This window comes from Callorhinus ursinus, unplaced genomic scaffold (genome assembly GCF_003265705.2).
Source record: "Callorhinus ursinus isolate GAN/ISIS: 27379988/994484 unplaced genomic scaffold, GSC_fseal_2.0 scaffold1, whole genome shotgun sequence".
Classification (NCBI taxonomy): Eukaryota; Metazoa; Chordata; class Mammalia; order Carnivora; family Otariidae; genus Callorhinus; species Callorhinus ursinus.
In genome coordinates, this window is record NW_027397063.1 from 53519929 (window position 1) to 53542095 (window position 22167).

General features: G+C 39.3%; 1 long non-coding RNA gene across 1 annotated transcript; it reads left to right on the forward strand.

The window, feature by feature from the left end:
- Positions 1-9308: 9308 nt before the first annotated feature.
- LOC141374271 (uncharacterized) lies at positions 9309-11765 on the forward strand. The gene is made up of 2 exons (XR_012381033.1): positions 9309-9437; positions 11216-11765. It is a non-coding gene; the product is annotated as an uncharacterized lncRNA (long non-coding RNA).
- Positions 11766-22167: the final 10402 nt, after the last annotated feature.

Consider the following 22167-nt stretch of genomic DNA (forward strand, 5'->3'; position numbering starts at 1 on the left):
TCTCCTTCAGCTCTGTGGGATGTGTACATTAAGAGCAAAAGAGAACACCCACATCCTATATTATCTCTGCAGCCAAGCCAGTGAAATATTTCTGCAGGAGTTCTTTCTTGCTCCCTAAAGACCCTAAGCATTTTCAATGGAGATACAGACATGAGTTAAAAGTCAATGTTCATTTGACACCTTTTTGGGGGCACCTACTACATTCTAACAACCATCACAGGCACCAACGACACAATGGTGAACAACACAGAAACATTTTCTCTTCTCAAATTTGTTTAGAGTCTAGGGGTAAGTAGATGAGGATCAAGTCATACAAATAAATATGAAAATGCAACAGTGAAAAGTGCCACCATAGAAAAGTATTCGGTGTTCTGCAAATCTATAATGCTTTTGACCTGTTCAGCCACATTCAAGGGCCTTCCCCAAAAATCAATGCTTAGCCCAAGAACTAAACGGTGTCTCAGTGTAAAAAGCACAAGAAGGAAAGGTAGAGGACATGTCACATGAAAATGCCTTACAATGATAAGAAGTAACGTGAGTCTATGAGACTAAAGAAGCAAGTGCGGCTGGGTACCAGAAAGTAAAGAAGAGCCTGTAGGAGATGAGATTGCAGAGACTGGTAAAGACCTGACTATGCAAGGCTCTTTTGGCCCAGTTAAGACGTTCCATTATTCTAAGAGCCAAGAAAAGCTTGGATGGGACCTTAGTAGCATGATTAGATTTACTTACCAATCACCTTTCATGTGAGAAAGGAAAGATATGAGGCATATTTTTTCTAGAGTCAGACTGTAGAGAGAATTAAAAAGTGATGTAATAGCTTTATTGTTATTCTGGATTCTGCTGTGGACTGCTAAACCTAACTTTCCTTGAATGTCTCATTTCTGTAGAATATTATCATGGGACTTAGCTGAGATGGTGCTGGGGGACAATCAGAAGCTATTGTTCTGATTGTTTATTGCTGCATTATTTCTTTTTTTTTTTCAGGGTTCCTGGTATTATTTTTTTTATTTATTTTTTTGTGTTTTTTTAAAATAATTTTTTATTGTTATGTTAATCACCATACATTACATCATTAGTTTTTGTATTTCTGCATTATTTCTGTTATTGAAATAGATTTAGACAGCTGAAGGACAATCTTAAGTCCTACAAGATTCCCAGAAAGCAGACTCACAGCTCTGCCAGGTGAGAGGAAAAACAGCTATATGTTCTCCAGGAACATTCTTTGATAAGATTGCCTAATACTTGTCCATATGTCCAAAAGAGAGAACTGGAAACTCCCAAATTATTCTGGTAATTCATTCTGGGCTGTTATGATAGATCTGTATTTTCTCCCATTTTTAATTAAATGCATGTCTCTTCATTATTCCTGAGAAACTATATAAATTCTACGAGAGATTCCCATTCCTGCTAACTAGCATCTGAAAACCACAGAACCATCATTCTTACCCTACTGAGCACCAGGAAGCCCACACACATTCTGGTTTAGAGTGTCATTGTCCTTGTGTAGTGTTAGGGCATCCTATCAGTATCCCTGGCCCCTAAGTTCCTTCCACCCTGACACTGCGGTGATCCTACATTAGCAAAACAAGAAATGGTTGGATGGGACATATCCATTGATACTTATCTCTTCAGGCTTCCCAATCCCTGCTTCCTAAGGCAACACCAACAGAACCATTTAGTAGGTGATATTGCATCATAATGTTTCAGATAATAAAAGTCATCAGACTTTTAACCAGCTCTGGCTTTGTTTAGTAGAAATACAAAGATTTAAGACACAGCAGACTCCCAATAAATATCCAAAAAGAATTCCATTCATCTTGTTCTATGACTAAACCCACTTACTAGCCTGTCTTTTAAGGGTTCCCAGACCCAATCCCAATGTGGGGGGGGGGGGGCCAACAACACCAAACAATTCTTGGACACCCTTTTGGTGTCAGAGAATTCAACTCAAATCTGACACTACCTAGCTGGAGATAGCATCAGATTCCAAAGGTTAAGGGTTCAGTTCTATAAGATTGCCCCCTCCCCCCCACTACAGATGCCAGTTGCATGCCCTAGGCTGTTACCTGTGCTTCTGACCAACTGGCTATAGATTCGAGATTCCAACAACCTCCTCCTTAGGTTCTTTTAATTTGCCAGAGTGGCTTAGATAACTCAGGAAAACCCTTGGGTTTACCAGCTTATTAAAGCACACAATAAAGGATAATGCATTGAACACTCAGAAGAAGAGATATATATATACGGTATAGGAAAAGGGCAAGCCACTCTCCCATCTCAACAGGTTCATCAACCCAGAAGTTCTCCACACCCAGTACTTTTAGGTTTTGTGGAGGCTTCATTGTATAGTCATAACTGACAAGTTATTGGCCACTGCCTAATTCAATCTCCAGCCCCTCTCTGACCCTTTAATCAAATGGTTGTCCTGGCAACCAGTCTTAGCACTCGGGCGAGGTCCGAAAGTCACCTTCATTAACACAACAAAAGATACCTTCGGTGCCCTGTCACAGGAATTTCCAACAGTTTTAGGAGCTGTGAGCTAGGAACCTTGGAAAGGATCATATACAGAAGAGAAATACATAATTGGTCATCTAAATGACCAAATATATATTTCTTATAAATTACAATACTGTAACGGGTCAAGGTTGGCAATGCTGAACTTGATAGTAGGGAACAGGCACAGGAACAAAAGGTAAGGTTGAGGAAGAGGAAGATGGGTGGGGGGGGGCGCAGAGAGATTGTTGGTTTCTAAGCCTCAGAAAGCCGTAGAGCCTGGTCAGTGACAGCAGTTCTAAGTTAATCCTTTGTTTCCCTGTGTGCCCCCCAAAAATCAGAGTATCTTCCACTGTAACTAAAATTGTTACCTGACAGAGTAAACGGTCTCATAATGGAAAATAACACTAGGGCATTTGAAGAGCTTCGGAAGGCCGTAGGGATGGTGCCCCACCCTTCTGCTTAAAACACACCACCACCAACAGCTGGTGCAGGAATACCATTTTACCCTCTTTTGGAAAAAAAGGGACAGAATACAGGGAACCATATGAGTATAAATGGCAATGTCTTGCTACTGCTACTAGAGGTTTGCACGTTTTTCTGTTCCTCCAAACAAGGCTAAATGGTTTTTATTTGTTTACAGATAGCCTACACAGTACATCCATCACCTTTTTTTTCTCTTATTATTCTTTCCTCTCTTTGCAATTTTTATTAAAATGAGAAAAGAATGGTTAGTGACTGTGATCATTAGCTTGCACAAGCTGGCTTATGAAACAGATTGTTAGTGCCATAAACACAGGCCTAGGAATTCTATCATCCAGTCCCCGATGTGGCATGTCAATTCTCAGGGAATGGCTTATCCTAAATAGAGTTTGCAGTTATTCATAAATATATAATGACAGTGATCCTTAAGTAAACTTCATCCAAGTCACTCAATCCTGCACTAGTAATGATTGTACACTAGTAAAAAGCGATGAGAGACAGCCGCTCCACACTGTTGATAATATTAGCCATTATTCAAATACTGTGTCATTCACCTTCCACAGCTAAAAGGCTCTCCAGAATTAGGAAGAATTAATTCACTGCTGGAAATTTTGAAATTTCCAAGGTTAAATGAGAAGATAAAACAGTGCTATCAGGAAAACGGAATGAGTAATGAAAAGCAAAACACATTAGACGTAGTGTGAACAGCACAGTTTTGTGAACAACATAGTTTTCTCTAAATAGTTATAGAGGTTATGAAGAAAATAAAAAGGAATATATCAAAAAGGTACTCTATTTAGTCACCTCACAGAATTAAAGGTGAATAAATGGAAATGCATAATTTATGCTTACGTAAAGACTCAACATTGAAATGATAGCATTTCCCACTAAATTAATATATAAAATTAGCACAATCTCAATCCAAGTACCAGGATGATATCAAATTTTATATGGAAAATGAATGCATGTAGAAAAGTTAGGCTGGGGCTCCTGGGTGGCTCAGTCGTTAAGCGTCTGCCTTCAGCTCAGGTCATGATCCGAGGGTCCTGGGATTGAGCCCCGCATCCAACTCCCTGGTCAGCGGGAAGCCTGCTTCTCCCTCTCCCACTCCCCCTACTTGTGTTCCCCCTCTCGCTGTCTCTCTCTGTCAAATAAATAAATAAAATCTTTAAAAAAGGAAAGAAAAGTTAGGATAACTATGAAAAATAACAATGAAGGGAAACTGACACTACTAAAACATAAACATACAAAGCTATAATATTTAAAATAGTTTGTACTGGCCCAGATTATCGGAAGAATAATGCAAAGAGAAATCATATACAGAGATAAATGCTTACAGGAATTTACTACATGATAAAGGTGAACAAAAGGTAAATTATATAGCAATGTTGTTGGGACAACTGGCTAGTGGCTTAAAAAAAAAATAGACCACTTCCTTATATCTCACATTAAACTAAATCCTACATAGAAAGATCAATAAATATATAAACAAAAGAAGAACGATATTACATCAGGACAGAAGGAAAATATGTGATTTTTTTCCCCTTAGATTCCTGAGGTTGAGAATTAAAACCAAAAAATTATCTAAAAAAAATGATAAATTTCTATAAACTTAAAACTCCTACCCACTCCGCAGATTGTCTTAAACTAAGTCAAAAGACAAATGATAACTGGGAAAACTATGTCTAGCCCATATGATCTTCTAGGGATGAATACTTTCAATATTAAAACAATTGTATAGATAAAATCTTCAAACTATTTGATAAGAAAATGAGAAAATGACATGAGCAAACAATGCACAGAAACACAAAACTCCAATGCTCAATTAGTATAAGAAAATGTTCAAACTCACTCATAATTAAAGAAATTTAACCTGAAGGTTTTTTTTTTACATCTAAATGGTAAAAATTTAAAACATTGATATCACCTTATGCTGAAGAGAGCTATATTAAAACACTAGATACATCTTGGTGGAGGTTTAAATTGATGCTCCTTGTATAGCCTTTGGCAATATCTGTAAAAATGTAAACCTACCTATCTTTTGACCTGACATTTGGACTTCTAGATATTTATTCTACAGAGGTACTCATCAATTTGGCAAAATAATGTATTAAGAGGTCCACTGTAACATTGTAGTAGCAAAACAAAACAGAACAAACCACACCAACAAAACAAAACCTAGAAATAATCTACATCCATAAAAATAAAGTGAGTAAATCACTATGCTGCGATTAAAATGAATGAAATAAATTTATTTATAATGTATACTTAATGTCTTAGCTGCAGTGTTGTGTGAAAAAAACAAATTACACAACACTGCATATATATATAGTTCACCCCCATTTCTGCTTTTTCCTCTTAGAAATAGAAATTATTTATGAGCTTGTATAGTTAAAGGAAAGCTAAACACCACTTCTTTTAGTTCATACAATATCTTTGATATCGGTGGTGGGACTGCAAGCTGGTGCAGCCACTCTAGAAAACAGTATGGAGCTTCCTCAAAAAGTTAAAAATAGAACTACTCTATGATCAAGCAATTGCACTACTAGGTATTACCCAAGGATACAAAAATACTGATTTGAGGGGGCACATGTACTCCGATGTTTATACACCCAAGAGGGTACCCTTCCCTCCAATGTTTGGGAGCCTCCAGTTGCCTCCAATTTATATAATCTAAACTTTAAGGCCAACCAGTAATCTCTACTCCCATTTTTCCAAATCTAACTTATCCGGCTACAAGGATACCTGGTTGAAGTCTCCTAACTGTCCTTTTTTTTTTCTTTCTTTCTTTCTTTAATGTTGCCAGGGGTAAATAAGAACACAATAGTACAAGCAAGTAGACTGAGTGAATTATTTATACTGGAAAACATAGGCGTGTTCTAGATCGATAGATGTTATAAAATGGAAAAGATGTCTAAACAACAGCTTATAAATAACTGCAGCTTTAAGGACCCGGGTATGTAGGTAAAAAATAAAATCTATCAATTCTATTGATATAGTAATCCTGGTGAGTTTTTCTATACAATTCAGTTAATTCTTAAAAGGCAAGTGTGTCAAAGGTGAAAGACTCGAAGAGGGAGAATACTTCCAAGCAACCCGTGCTGGCATCTTTCTCTAGTATTACCAAAAAAAAAAAAAAAAAAAAAATAGAATCATGGTAAAACCGTGGGGGTCAGTTCATCCTGCTATACCTAGGTCAATCCAAAAGAGGGGAATGGAAGAAAGGGGATTTGAACCACCCTTTATAGGATGCTACTTATTCCCATCTCTGTGCTGTATCTTCGCCATTTTCCTGTTGGATCTTTCCAGGAGACATAAATTTGTCATAAACTTGTAGGTTCTGAAATACACAGGTTCTGAGATTTACCAGTGTATTGCCTACTGGTCTGCATAAGTCACCTAACCCCTCAAACCTCAGTCCTCTCATGGGTAAACTGGAAAGCCTATGTCCTAGGTTTGTTGAAGGGATTAAATGATAGGAAGAATGTAAGATGCTTAGTGTGGTGTCTGACACATACTAAATGCTCAGAATATGGCTTTTTAAAATATTCTTTCCAATCATGTTCCAATTTTTTAAAAGATAAATCTTTTAAAAAGAGCAAGGGGGGAGGGGCAGAGGGGGGGAGAGAGAGAGAGAGAGAGAGAGAGAGAGGGAGAGGAAGAGAATCTCAAGAAGACTTCCACCTGAGTGCGGAGCCTGATGCAGGGCTCGGTTCCAGGACCCTGGGATCATGACCTGAGCTGAAATCAAGAGTCAGATGCTTAACTGACTGAGCCATCCAGACCCCTCTCCAATCATCTGTTTATTTATTTATTTATTTATTTATTTATTTATTTATTTTTAAATTTTATTTATTTATTTGAGAGAGAATGAGAGATAGAGAGCACGAGAGGGAAGAGGGTCAGAGGGAGAAGCAGACTCCCTGCTGAGCAGGGAGCCCGATGTGGGACTCGATCCCGGGACTCCAGGATCATGACCTGAGCCGAAGGCAGTCGCTTAACCAACTGAGCCACCCAGGCACCCTCCAATCATCTGTTTAAAAATCACTACCTGTGGGACTCCTGGGTGGCTCAGTCATTGAGCATCTGCCTTTGGCTCAGGTCATGATCCCATGGTCCTGGGATCAAGCCCTGCATCGGGCTCCCTGCTCGGGGAGCCTGCTTCTCCCTCTCTCTCTGCCTGCTGCTCCCCCTGCTTGTGCTCTCTCTCTGTCAAATAAATAAATAAAATCTTACAAAAAAAAAGAGTTAACTTAAAAAAATAATAAAAAAAAATAAAAATCACTACCTAATACAGGGTTTGTCTGATGTATTTTATTACGACACCTAGCACTTATATCAACACCAAACCATGACAACTGGTATAACCTTTGACTTTGTGTCCCTTTGTGCTGTTAGGATTCTGTTGAGTCCTGCTTATCTCCCATAATATTGTAAAGAATCACAGTATACTGGCTGGACACACTCTTCTCTTGGTCTCTTACAGTGTCTGGTACATGCACACACAACAAACACCCAATGAAAGTTGTTGCTTTAGCTCTCTGACAGCTGGAGAGATGCAGCACTTCCAGGCTACAATATTTACTGCCTGCGTTATTCAACTGAGTAACTAGTTGAGCAGCCATCCAAGGAAGAAAATAGCAGGCTGATCAGAACTTATGGTAACAGTTCCTGTGGGTCGATTTCAAGATTCACCTTCTCACTAGTGTGTTAGCTCTTTCTCTTTGGAGATACACTCTGTGGCTACATGTCATAATTCCCTTTCAGTGTACCGGCTGCGCTACACATGGGTGCAGTAAGCCAGGAAGAAACTGCTTACTTTCTCAACATGGTAAATATCATACAAGGAGTGTCATCTTTGCTAGGAGATGTATAACAAGACAGTCATAGGATGCTTGCCGGATAAATAAAGGTCTCGTTAGTTGGATGTTAAAGAAACTAACCTGTTCAGAACCATGGAGGTAAACAAAAGAAAAATCACTGAATTAGGCCCATACTTAATTTAATTTATACTCAGTTAATCTCAATTAATAAAATAGATGAAGTACTACTTTTCCTTAAGGAAAAAGTTCAAGCTGATTTTTTAAGGAACCCTGACTCCTCGTAAATTACCATGTCAAGGAAGTGAATGGAATCACAAAACTGGTACTTAAAACCACATCTATACTTTTCTGCTGCTGGTTTTTTGTTTGTTTGTTTGTTTGCATTGCTTTTCCTGTTGCAGGCTCCAGATTGTCTACATAGGAAGGGATTTCAAGAGGCCATCTGGTTAGAACTAAGGTTTTATCTTGCAGATTTCTGAGAACAAGCGCCTTGTTTGGGCATTTGGGGTGACCTGCCAGGAACATTCTGATGGAAAGCCACTACCACTGTCATTTCCACCTACTAGAGAAAGTGGGATGGACACAGACTTTCACATGAACAGCTTATAACTGTTACTTTAAATGGTCAAAGGGGGGCAGCAGATAATCCCTGAGTTGCTTTGGGTAAAAGTCCTTTACTATATAACTAAGTTTTCTCATCTATAAAACTGAATTAGACAAAATCAATTCTGATATCCTGCAATTCTTTTATTACTAAAATTTCATCAGAGTCTAACAACTGGTAAGATTTGATGGAACTAAATTTTCATACTGGAAACTCTTTCCAGCAAAAAGAATCTACAGCAAAGCCTATGTTGAGGGGTAAATGGCACATAGCCAGGCATCCAGCACAATGGGGAAGAGCCTGGCTTAGTAGGCATAGTTCAGGGCTCCATACCGAGCTCCACCACTCCACCTGGGGGTGTGCCCTTGGACAAGTCCCTCCACCTTGCTAAGCCTCAGTTCCATCATGTATAAAATGGAGACAACGATCCCTATCCCATGGGTTATTGGATCTGGCAAGTCATTAAGTAGTGAATGTTAGTTGTTGCCATTATTAAGAAGCCAAATGAAATACGTGCAAAGGCAACTGGCTAAGGGAGAAATCTGTATTTTAGGGACCAGAACAGATCTCTCTGAATCAGCATCATATTTACATAAAACATTTCACCCAAGTATAAGCAGCTGCACATTTAGATTGCACCTCCTACTATGAAAGCATCCATTTACTACTTGGTAATTAGCAGCAAGGTTATTGCGGTAACATTCCTCTAGAAGGATCCTTCTCTCCTGCATTTCCGAAAAATAAATAAATAACTAAACTGTGTGTCTGATTAAAAACTCTTATCGCTTCACACAACAGACACCAGTTTGATTTCTCCTTTTAACTTCAATGAGGTCACACTCCTGTGTTTGTGACATAGGAGCAGGTTGCCATGGAGATGATAGTTTTATCAGCAACTCTACTTTGCAGTGACTTCACAGCAAGGTTACCAAGAAGCAGATGGGCTGTGAAGGAGACAAACCCCCTTGTCTAAACACAAATAGCATTGATAATTAATTAGCTGGAGCAGCAAGGGAAATTATGAAAATGTGTGAAAGGTAAAAGGATTTCTATTTATTACAGATTTGATAGTTCTCTTCCTCTTGCCAGAGGAAAATCACATCTCTCCCCCTTGGGGAATATTGCATGGTCTACTGAATAAATGTGGCTCTAACTGGTTTGAGTATGCTGGGTTTCACTTTCTAGACCCCTTGATTTCTTGGTTAAAGTATCAGAGTAAGTTCTCTTTTGTGACAGTCCAAAAAAGAGATTGGTAAGCAAAACAACTTCAGATTATTAAGATAATTAAAGGATCGCAGGAGCAACTTCTAAAGGCTTCTAAAGGCCCTATTTGAACATACCTATCCCCTGTTTGAAAATGCCTCTTTTGTTGATAAAGGCCCTTTTATTAATTGTCTAGGGCTGCAATAACAAAACTACAGTCACACACAGACTGGGTGACTTCTTCACAGTTCTGGGGGATACAAGTTGAGGACAAAGGTCTGGTGTCTTATGGAGCCCCTTCCTGAACTTGCAGCTGGTTGCCTTCTCCCTGTGTCTTCACATCATTTTCCCTTTGTGCACACACATTCCTGGTGTCTCCTCGTGTGTCCTAACTTCCTTTTCTTAGAAGGATACCAGTCAGATTGGATTAGGACCCACCGTAATGGCTTCATTTTCACTTATTCACCTCTTTAAAGGCCCTCCTCCCATTATATAGTCACATTTTGAAGTACCTGGGGTTAAGGCTTCAAAGTAGAATTTGAGGGGGGGACACAATTCAGCCCATACCAGTCCTACTTTATCATTTGGATAACACAAGTAGACAACACCACATACAGTCTTTCCCAACCAGATCAGCACCTCTTTTACAGAACTGGCCTTCCGAAGTATTACTATAAGCAGCACAGAGTGGAAGCACACCAGATTACTAGAAGTTCCGCAAATACTGCACACGTCTAGATGCCCTACCTTTGCCACCTCTCTTCATCTTCCTTGGAAACTTCTGCTCAGCCTCTTTTCAGAGAACACCTCCTCTCTGACATGTTTCCTGACTACTGGGCACTCTGGGAGAGTTAATAATCCTCTCCTCCTCTGTACTTTGCACATAGCGCATTGGAGTGCTTCACATCAATCTAACAGTATGCTGATGTGAGTGTACTTCTCCTAGGAAATGGTGAAAGCAGAGAAAGTGGTGAAAGGCAGGCTTGTGTTCTTATTCATGTTCTATCACCATATTTAACTCAGTATACAGAGCTTTGAAATGTTTTCTGGATGTTTGGAAATAAAACACTCAAAAGCTGGAAGGATGGGAGGAAAGGAGCGAGGGAGGGAGTGAGGGGGGGAGGAAGGAAGGAAAGAAGGAAGGGACAGAAGGAGGAAGGAAAGAAGGAAGGAAGGAAGGAAGGAAGGAAGGAAGGAAGGAAGGAAGGAAGGAAGGAAGGAAGGAAGGAGGGAAGGAAAGAAGGAAGGATTTCTTAAAAAAAGCAAGAACCAAAAACAAAACAAAACAAAACAAAAACCCACAAACCTGTCCTTGAGAACCTACAAAAGGCATGAGTAGATAGATGTGTGGAAGCTTTTTCTCTCAAATGCAGCTAATCTATCTATGTGTCTGGGCTCTTTCAAGAACATATTTTGACTGGACTTAGAACTCTTGATCCATCACCTTGTGCACCAGCCCTGTGGATGGCTCCACCACACAGGAGTGGGGGTTTGAGGCTTGCCTCTTCATCCAATGACCGGCACCTAAGAGTGCACCAGTCACAAGAAGAGCTGTGCCTGCTATCAGTGACAGTCAGGGAATAAACTCCGTGTTCCACCATTCTATCCACAGCTCCTACTGTGAACAGAGACAAGAAGTAGGGGCCGTTTCCTCCTTGTTTGCTCCTACTCCCCAGGCTGCAGAACTGCGTCAGCTCCAGGACCTTTGGGGTTTTTGAAGTAGAGAAAATGCTGGAGTCGGTCTTGTTGCCCTGCCCCATTGACTGGAGCACAGGAACTCTGCTGTACCTATGTGGTCTGGTATGGTGAAGTGGCATGCAGTGTTTCGAAAAGCAGACGAGGACACTTCTTAAAATGTTCCATACACACAGATTACAGAAAGACCATTTTGACAAAATCAGCCCCAAGTACAAATTCCTACTCATAAAACAAATCCCTAATGACTCGATCCCTAAGTCTTGAACCTTGGTAACTTGCAAGGAAATTGGTGCAATGTGCCATTCTCGTTTTCTTCATTGTCCTTTACCGCTCAGGCATACACTGCTTAAAGATCTTTTTGCTCACCTTTTTTCTGCCTTAGCTCAAATATTTCATTTATAATATATGCTAATGGCTGCATACAGTTGACCTACAATAAATGTTAACTGAATAGCTGATTAAAATATTGCTTCTCCTATTATTCTTGCATTAATTGTGATCCTGTTTCTGAAGATACAGCTAAATTACAGATGTCATTCAATTGATGCAATTTGGGAAGGGGTATAAATACCCTCCAATGTCCCTGAAATTACATCATGTATCTTTAGCTTGGTTCTACATAGCAGCCAAGAATCTTCAATCACAGGATCATAGAGCTTTAGTTATAAAAATGACTTTGCAGACATGCGTTCTTGACCAGGTACTCTGAACACCTAGGTCCTTGATATATACATATATATACATGTATTTTACTAATCAGCTCATATTCATCTAAGATAAGACTACATAGTTTAACATGTTTTAGTTAAAATATCATCCTCTTTACTTTGAATTGGAATATGAACTCCATGTTAACCCTTATCACAAACATCTGAAGCTGTAATTGATAGCTCTGTCTTGAAACAGTTAAAAATAGGAGGCAATTTAATCATTAAGTGATTAATATAGTATGTCTGGTATGAAAATATTCCCAAACATGGGGCCTTGATTAAAAACAAAAACAAAAACAAACAAACCAAAAAAACCAGGGGGGCCTGGGTGGTTCAATCAGTTAAGCATCTGCCCTCAGTTTAGGTCATGACCTCAGGGCCCTGGGATCAAGTCCACATCTGACTCTCTGCTCAGCAGGGAGTCTGCTTTTTCCTCTCCCTCTCCCTCTGTGTTCTCCCTCCCCTCTCAAATAAGTAATAAAACCTTTAAAAAAAAAAAACCCACAAATAGTCAGTAATGAAAAGTTGAATCTATATTCTAGTTCAAAACTTTACAAAAATAAAATAACAACGACTAATGTTTAGTAAGTACTTTTATATTCAAGTTACTGAGCTAATATCATTTAGTTCCCCCTGCCTCAAAAAATTAAAAAAAAAAAACTTGGAGAAGAGAATTATTATTTTCTCCACCTTACTAATGAAAAAGACTTAATACTTGGCCTAAAGAGGTTATATTACTTTAGTAGATGCCATGGTAATCTAAATTATTCTAATTTTTCAACTAGTTGATGTACATTCCTACTATTTTATGCTTTTTGCTACTTTGTTTTAGAACTGTGTTTTAAGGAGAAATGAATATATTATCTATTCCTTCTGTTCATATATAGTGCCCACTTGCTAAGGAAAGTCTCTGATGAAAGCACTTTTTTCCTTTGTAAATAAAGACAGCAGGACATAGCTCTCAGTATAGGACTCTGTCCCCTTTCACCATCTCATCTGAAACATCCTCTGTCTCTGCCTTCTTGGTAGAAGGCATCAAGGGGGAGATGATGTATAACTACTTGTCTGGTGGCGTTTTAGATTATGTGAATAACCATCTATCTGCAAGAAGAGTGTAGCCATCTATTCTTTCCTCAGTCAGTAGATGATAAGAACTTTGGGAAGTGAGAACTTTGAGATGGTTTAAAATGAATGACCTAGAGATCAAATGATTTATGTTCACTATCTGATTTTCTGTGAGAAAATGACGAATTTCCCAAGCCTGCAAACAAAGAAAATGAAATAAACAACAAATTTTAAAGATGAAGCTAAAAACACTCTAGAATAAAAAAGGATATGTTCAGTGCGAGCCAACTGTCACATCTTTAACACTTCCACCTGTGGGTATGCACTAGAAAAAGGATACAAATCCAAACCACATCTAGCCTGTTAGCTGGGTAATCTGATTTTCATGTATTTGTAAGGTGGCAAGGCACCCTTGCCTGTCTCTCTTTGTAAGCATTGAGTCTGGCAATTAACTCTGTTACCTTAAGCAATCAAATGGGCTTGCTGGGGCCTCACTCAAAGCCACCTCTGAGGGGGCACTGTGCTGATGACCTATACTGGCCTAACGTTGAAGTATGAAAGGTGGCAGTCAGGAAGATGTGGGCTTTCTTCTCAAAAATACCTTTATGTATATTACTAATTGGGCAGATTAGGAAAACAAGGTTATTGGAAGGATCACTGAAATGGTATTCAGTAAGTTTTCTTAGTAGGAGATGCAAAAGAATATGAAAAAATAGAAACTTAGAAAAAGATAATAGACAGCATGTGGAATATTACAAAGATTATTTTGGTCATAAAGAAAAGCACCTGCATCTTCTTTCAGGATATAAACCCAAATCTGATGTCTCAGGGGAGATCTGGAATATCTCCCCAGAAGCTCCTCCTTTGGTGCCTCTCACAACTGTCATTCGGTTGATAATGGTTGATCTCCGTTACAGGTTTATGCTGAAATGCATTGTATTTTTGTGGCTGAGATTCAAGGAGGCACTGAGGGTCCCAGTAAATAGGGATACACTGAGCTCTGTCCCAGCTCCCACTAGTGTTCTTCACTGGGTGATGTCTTTGCTGTCTCCTTTGTTCTTATTTGGGATGGGAAGGTGGGCAGGAGAGACAGAGTTAGCAAGAATCTTTCTGGACTGGTTTCACCACCTTAATTCAAAGAATATTCATGAAATTTCCCTATCCCACAATCTTATGTCAGGATTCTAGAATGTCAAAAAGTCTTTGGAGGGATGCTTAGTAGACAACTGTAGTTTATCTTCTTCGAAAATGGAGAAGTAGAGGGCCTCCTTCCTTGTTATTTCCAAGGAATGTAAGAATCCTCTTTTCTACCTCCTCAATGATCGTGGTCATTAACAAAGCACTGATATTAAAGGGATTAGTATCAGGGTTTGTTTGTTTGTTTTGGTGTCTATGGGGGAGACAAGTACTTTTTATTTTCTTGGTTTGAATTCTTCATACATGTCTCCTCTATCATTTTTTTTAAGATTTCCTGAAGTATAGTTGATATACAAAAAAGATCATGCATATTTATTGTATACAATTCGATGAGTTTAGAGACGTGCATATACCTGTGAAATCATTACTACAATCAAGGAAAAAAAATACCCATCATCTCCAAAAGCTTCCTGCTGTTTTTTTTTTTTTTGTCATTGTTGTTGTTGTTGTTGTTTGTATATGGTAAGAACATTTAATATGAGTATCTGTTTTTCTTTAAACCACATCATCTATGCCTTATCCTTATTCTCACACTCACTCCCACTCTTATCAAATCAAGACATAGATTAAATTCTCTTTCATTACAAAGAGTAATTATCTATCTATCTATCTATCTATCTATCATCTATCTAAATAACACTAAGTACCAGCTTAAAATCTCTTTTAAATAATACTCAATACATCGAGATTTGATAACAACTAAGAATTTTGATGCTATCTTACCATCCATTTATCCATCCTTACATTCAACAAACACTTATTCAGTATCTATTACATGTCAAGTCCCACACTAGGCTCTAATATCATGGTGGGCTCTCTCTCTTAAAGTCAGAGAGAAAGATTCAGAAATTAATATAAGATGAAGTTCTTGCCCTCAACATATTTTACAGAAACAGAATTTTACTCATAGAAAGATACCATTCAAAATAGAAACTCATTTCTTTAGCCTGGTCACTCTCTTTTACCAGGTAAGTTATCGAATTGACCACCATCAGGCAAAGCACCTGGTACTCTCCTTTGGATTGCTCCCTTCTCCATCATCCCCTTTAGAATATGCCTTCAGTTCTACCTCTCTATGAACTTCCTCCAACCCTGCATTTTCCTTATTTCCATCTTCTTTTTCCTGAGTTCCCCCTTCATAGATTTTCACTATAAACCATAGAACTGCCATCCCCGAGTTTCTAGAGTCTGACACTGGACCCCTTATCCTTGCCTCTCACCATTGAGAGTAGTAATTTAAATTAAATGGCACAACTTTTCTCCTCTCTTTCCATCTTTCTTTCTCCATTTTTGCACAGTTCTTTAGAGTACCTTGCAAAGAAGAACATTAAGATGATAAAAAAATAAAATTATAGGGCAGAACATACCAATTACTGTCAAAATTCCTGTAAGTTGGTAGTGTGTTTTACAAAGGATTGCTTCTTAATTGCATAAGAAAACATATGCTTTGAGATCTTTGAGCAAAATGCCTTTTCAGGTATGTGAGTCTATAGGATCTAAAGACTTTAGAGCTTTAATCTACTTTTACTAACAGTTTTGGCTACTGGGCCAATATGATTCTGAATTGTTCTCTGCCTTTGGCCAAAGTGAGTCAGCATACCTGTCAGGCAAGAGAAGAGAGCTGGTGCTCTAGTTCACTGTTGTCTCCTTCTGTTGTGAATCATTTATACTCACCCATGCAGCTGCCCCTCTTACTCCACTTCCGGTAGAGGCCAGGAGAGAGAGGAAGAAGATTATGTTATTCCTTAGTCACTTTTTAGAAAGGACAAAGTAAACAATACAAGTAGGCTGGTTTAGAGCCCTCTCACTCCAAATGTGCTTTGATAGGGCATCTCCATCTCCTAAGGGTTTGCTAGAAATTTAAAATGTCAAGTCCACTCAAGATGTATTACATTAGAACCTGCATTTTAACAAAATCCCCAGTGATTCAGAGACACACTAATGTTGAAATAAAACAGAAGCCCTGGTCTAGTAGGTGCTTCCTTTTATTGACAAAGGACAAGAAAGGAAGTTGTGTACAAATTAGGGTAAAGAAACTCTCCCGTGGGAACAAATAGGGGAAAAAGAGTAGAAAATAGAGAAATCTGTGTGTGCGTGTGGGTGTGGATGTGTGTGTGTGTGCGCAAAAGAGAAAGAAGAGATAAGAAGAAAAGACAGACAGACAGACACAAATACCCGACTTTTCAGTCCACTCTGAATCTCAGCTGCTATAGTTGCTCACCTAGTTACTCTTAGGTGACTAATGGGCATATCTCATGTCTGTATTCTACCTGAGATGTTCACAGACCATCCTAAGTAACAAGAAAATAATCCTTAACTTTTTTCCTTAACCCAAACATTAGGCTTGATGGAGTGCTCCTGACATTGCCCTCACTGGCCAAGGGTTGGAAGCTCAGTAAAAGAGGTTCTCCTTATAATTATTTGAAGCAGGAATCCAGCAGTGCTATTTTTCCAGAAGTGGCACAGGTTTCTCTTGATCATTTGGGCATTCTTCGTATGGCATCATCAAACACAGAATTGTTGATTTTCAGGGTTAGAGGGAACCATAAGGGACAGTCCTTTTTCTTATCTGACACTGACATCCCTGCCACAATACAGCTAATCATTGCCCACCTTATGCTTGGGCGAAATAAATGAAAGAAAACTCAAAATCCATGCTTATATGTCGTTGAGCATTCGGTGACATTGCAGCTACCTTGCTCATTATTTGAGAAAGTAAAATTCCACTGATGACATGTATCACCCTCTCCTCAGTCCGGCATGTTTGCCTCATAAACAGTCGAGCTTCAGAGTAGTGAGGCAGGGCGGGGGAAAGGCCCTTCATAAACAAATCTGTTTGCCTAAGTATAAGAATATATAGTACTCATAAAAATGGTAATTAGAACCCAGCCTGAGAGAGACACATTTCTCATACTAATAAGCAATAATAATAGTAATAATAGTAATACCCTCCAAGATTTACCATTCCAGAGAAAATAATATTTGTTATTCATATTATTATTATTAAGTTACTGCTAATAATAATGATAGGTTACTTACTAAGACACTGGGCCTTCAGTGTAACTAAGTAAACATGCTTAGAAAAGGTTCCCCTGAAGGCATTTTTTTTATCAATTAATAAATAAGACTGACAGATCTTCTCACAGCCTACTGCCAGGTACCAATTCATTGCCTCCCTTTAATAACTATTTAATTTGCTTTCCTGTACTAATCATGGCGTGCAAATTGTTGGTCTCTGCCACTCAGTGACAAGGCAGATATCGTCTCAATAGGCTGAGTGGCACTGCCCACCAGTCCTACGCCCATCCTCAGGCTTTTCCCTCTCTTCTGCCCTCCTCACGTCTGTAACCCAGACACAGACCTGGCCTTTCCTCTTGGGGAAGCCATCCAGTGACAATGGGAGACGGAATTGGTCAGACCTCTAGAGCAGCCACTGAGGGAAGAAAAAAACACTTTTTTTGTGGTGTCTTATGACTTCTCTCCATGCTTAAAGAAAGCTCATAAGCTCACAGCAGGAATTAGCATGGCCTCATTATAGATTCATCTGCATAAATATTTAATTTTGGGAAGAGATTAAAAATCATTTGAGGGAGATACTTTCAAGACTCTGTTAATCCCCCATAGAACTTTTTCCCCCCTTCATAGCACTAAGAGTTTGCTTCAGCTGCCTCCAGAATTTTTTTTTTAAGATTTTATTTATTTGAGAGAGAGAGCACAAGCTGGGGGTGGGAGGGCAGGGGGAGAGGGAGCGGGGAGCCAGAAGCAGGACTCATTCCCAGGACCCTGGAATCATGACCTGAGTTGAAGGCAGACTATTAACCAACTGAGCCACCCAGGCGCCCCCAGAAACATTTGGTAATTGGTTCGCATAGGAAACTTCATGGCAATCTGAAAGGTGGAAATTTTTGTCGGCTTGGAAATAACTTCCCACTGCAAGGGGTTTGAATTTCCACTGTCATTACTAGAGAGTACTAAGAATGCTGGTTTTATCAATGGGAAATATGTCAACAAACAGAAGACAGCAGTAGGACATTAGGAGTGTAGGGAGGTGTCCTGCCACTCAGTCGGTTCTGCAGCTAGGAAACAGACCGTAATGGAGAAAAGCAGGGCCTAATGAAGAGTTTTGCTCATATAGATTTGGGACTTAAAGATCGTAGTGTCAGCAAGTACTTCTGAAACACGCTCAATATCAAACTAATAGTGATTATCTAAACGAGATACGTTAAGAGGGGAATGTTTGTGGAATCGAATAGTAAATACTTCAAGATGATGCTCAATTACTAAAACACAACTTGTCTTTAGAGTGTCCGCTGGGTGCTTGACATCGATATTGGGACCAAGCAAGTACATTTTGAAGGGGGGGGGGGGACTCTTTATGGAGAAAGGAGAAAAAAGGAAATACAAATTTGAGAACTCTGCAAAAGACCAACCAACCAACAAGCAAACAAAAGTCAAAAACAAACAATATAAACATATGGAAACTACACAGAAGATTGCAAAAAAGTGTTCCTATTCCTGACTGGCAGAAAACCCTATTCTCACTGTCACCATCCTAGCTCAAACCACCATATTTTCTTGCTGGGATTAATGCACTGGTCCGCTAACAAGCTCACTGGCCCCAGCCTTGTTCCCTATGAGCCAGAGTACTTTTTCTGAATGAAAAACCAGCTCAGGTCATCACCATCCCACTCCCTCACACACCAGCTTATCCATTCCTTCCCTGAACACTTATTTAGCCTCCACTAGGCACTGAGGATGCAGAAAGAAAGCAGGATGAGCTTGATTCCTCGAGGATCCTGCGGTTAGGGATCAAGACCCAGTTTTGTGATGGGGCATACCAGGTTTGCACATTCCAAAACCTTGCTCATCTTTCCAACCTCCTGCATCACTTGCCTTTGGCTTCCACATTCCAATCTCAGGCTCATACACTCATTTCTATTTTCTTTCTGTTGGCATACTCTCTCCCCTTCCCTACCCTTCCCTTCCCTTCCTTACCCCTAGCTAACTGCTGCTACTCTCCAGTACACCCTTTATCACCCTCTGTGTTCTTTCTGTGTATCTACTGCCTCCGTGAGACTGATAGCTCCCTCAGAGAGACTCAGTGTCATTCATTGGCAGATAGCTCCAGCACTCAGCACAGCACCTGATTTATGTCGGTGCTTAACAATCATCAGTTGGATGAATTAATTACAGGTTGACCTTGTATTGCTGGTTTCTATGGGACTGAGAGAAATAGATTCCAAGTTGTGCCTGAGGACAGGGGCTTTGCTGGGTTCATGACCATCTTCAATTTGGTGACTACCAGGCACTCAATAAATATCTGTTGAATGAATGAACAAAAGAACAAAAGGAAAAATTCAACCAAAACAGGCAAGTCCACACATAACACAAGTGTGATCAGAACAGAAACTGGACATTTACTTTTGACAAGTAAAAATCTAGAACATTAATCATCTTTAAAACATATCAATTTTCAAAATCGTTTTTGTATACTCCAATTTTCCTTTCCCTCTCATGGCACAGTGCAGACATTGGAGTTGAAATTGTGAAACCCTTTTCATGTCTACATCTGAATTATGAAATGCCACATTCACCAGCCTCTACCGGAAGCAAGGCAACATTAATATTAATGTTTGGAAGGGCCTGCAGTATGGCAGTGGGATGATTTAAAGGGGAGAATAATCAGGGACTGCATCTTAGTAAATAAACACAAGGCCCAATTTGTTTAGTCTTTCACCCACATTTCAAAAGGGAAATTAATATTCTTTTTAAAAAGCAAATCAATATGCACTCTGAACTGCTGACTCGGTAGGTTTAAGATGGAAATGTTTCTCTCGTTCCCAGCAGCCTCCCAGCTAATCTCCGATTTCCCACTCTCTCTCTAATTTATTCCGATACACAGAGCTATGAGGATACCCTCCAAATACCACTCACGAAGCATTCATTAAGTTCTTGCCACCACGAACCTGGTACCACCTGGCTTTTGTGGGGACACAGATCATGAAAGACCTGCCTTTGTCTTCAAGGTGTTTATAATACAGATGGGGAGAGGAAGCTCTCTTAGATCACACACCCAAAGAATAACAACAACAAATGTGTTCTAAGATACTGCATTAACAACCATTTTGAACATCTAACTTCTACCCTTGTGAATCTTCATGATTCTCCCATGACCTCCCCCTGTCCCCAGTGTAGAAGCACTAGACACTTTATGTCTAAAATCTCACTGAACCCTGGCAAGAATCCTAAGAAGTTTATCATATTATGACTATTTTACGGATAAAGAATTGAGATGCAGTTAAATGACCATTAAAAGAGCCTATATCTGGAAAGCAGCAAAACTAGTATTTAGAGTTCAGTTCTGCCTCATGATAAACTTCAACTCTTTCCACCATGTTCTCGCTCCAGTAGTCGTCATCATTCTCTTTGGCATCACTCTACCATTTCTCCTTATATCCTAACACCTTTATTCTATAGAGATCAAGTTGATTGACTTGGCATCTCTGGAACACACTGGGCTAAAGCATGTTTTCATGTCTTGGCTTGCCCACGCATCACCATGAAAAACTTTGAAGATGTCAGCGCTGCACACAGATTCAAAGTGTATTGTCTAAAGCAAACCGCCTCACATTCACATTCTGACTTCACCCCTTTATACATATATAACCTTGGACAACTTATCTTACCTATTTGTGTTTCCTCCTCCGTAAAATGGAAAAATAATAATAGTATCCACAAGTGTCATTAACTGTCTTTGACAGTTATTACATTTAAGATTAAAAAAAAAATAGTTCAAGGACAGAAGCTTAAAGGTCAAATTGCCTTGCTCAATAGAAGATAAAAAATGATAACTGTCTACTGGTAGAGATAGAATTAAATTGTGTATACTTTATTTCATTATTTTTTTTGGGGGGGGAGAGGGAAAGAGAGAATCTCAGGCAGACTCCCTGCTGAGCGTGGAGCTCAACGTAGGGCTCGAACTCACGAGGCTGAGATCATGACCTGAGCGGAAATCAGGAATCAGATGCTTAACCGACTGAATCACCCAGGTGCCCCAAATTGTGTATATTTTAGTACAATCCTCTCATTTAACACACAGAAAAACTGAAGCCCAAAAAGGTGAACTAGTTTGTCCGAGTGCACACATCCAGTGGAGGAACTTTTCTAGAAGGGTATATTATTGCTTTTGTTTCATAAGCAGTTTCTGACCATGCTAACTCATTTAGTGCACAAATATTCTTCCATGGTCTAATCACAAAAAGCAGGTTTCAAACAGCCCTGGTCCACTCATTTGCCCCATTTTAATCCATCCCTCTCTTGGCCAAAGTGCTGGTATGTCATAAAGCCCAACTAAGCCTTCTCAGCTGGGTCTTAAGATTTATTCTAGCTTTAAGTCATTTCAAAGGTTATATGGAGAAATACAGGTCTCTCCCCAACCCACACACACACACACACACACAGACACACACAGACACACACAGACACACACAGACACACACAGACACACACATAAAATAAATGTTTTAACCATGAGTGAAAAATCTAGTTTAACTCATTTCAATAAATATGGTTCTGGCACCATATGTTAGATGTTAGAGATAATAAGGCTGAACAAACAACACGGTCCCTGTTCTCTTAGGCTAGTTCACCAGGTTTCACACCTCACCTCGGGAATTCTCTTTTCTTTAATTAGTTTAGGTTAATAAGACCAAAATAAACATTTAGTACTTGAAAATCAACACTTTTTGTCTAATTATAGAAAGAAATAATGAGGTAAGACTTCAGTAATATAAAGGTTCCAAGTTTCTAGGAGCTCTTTTTAGCACAATAATTATTTCATAAATCTAAGCCTTACCATTCCCCATCATTTTTCTTCTCAAATAAAATTCTTCCA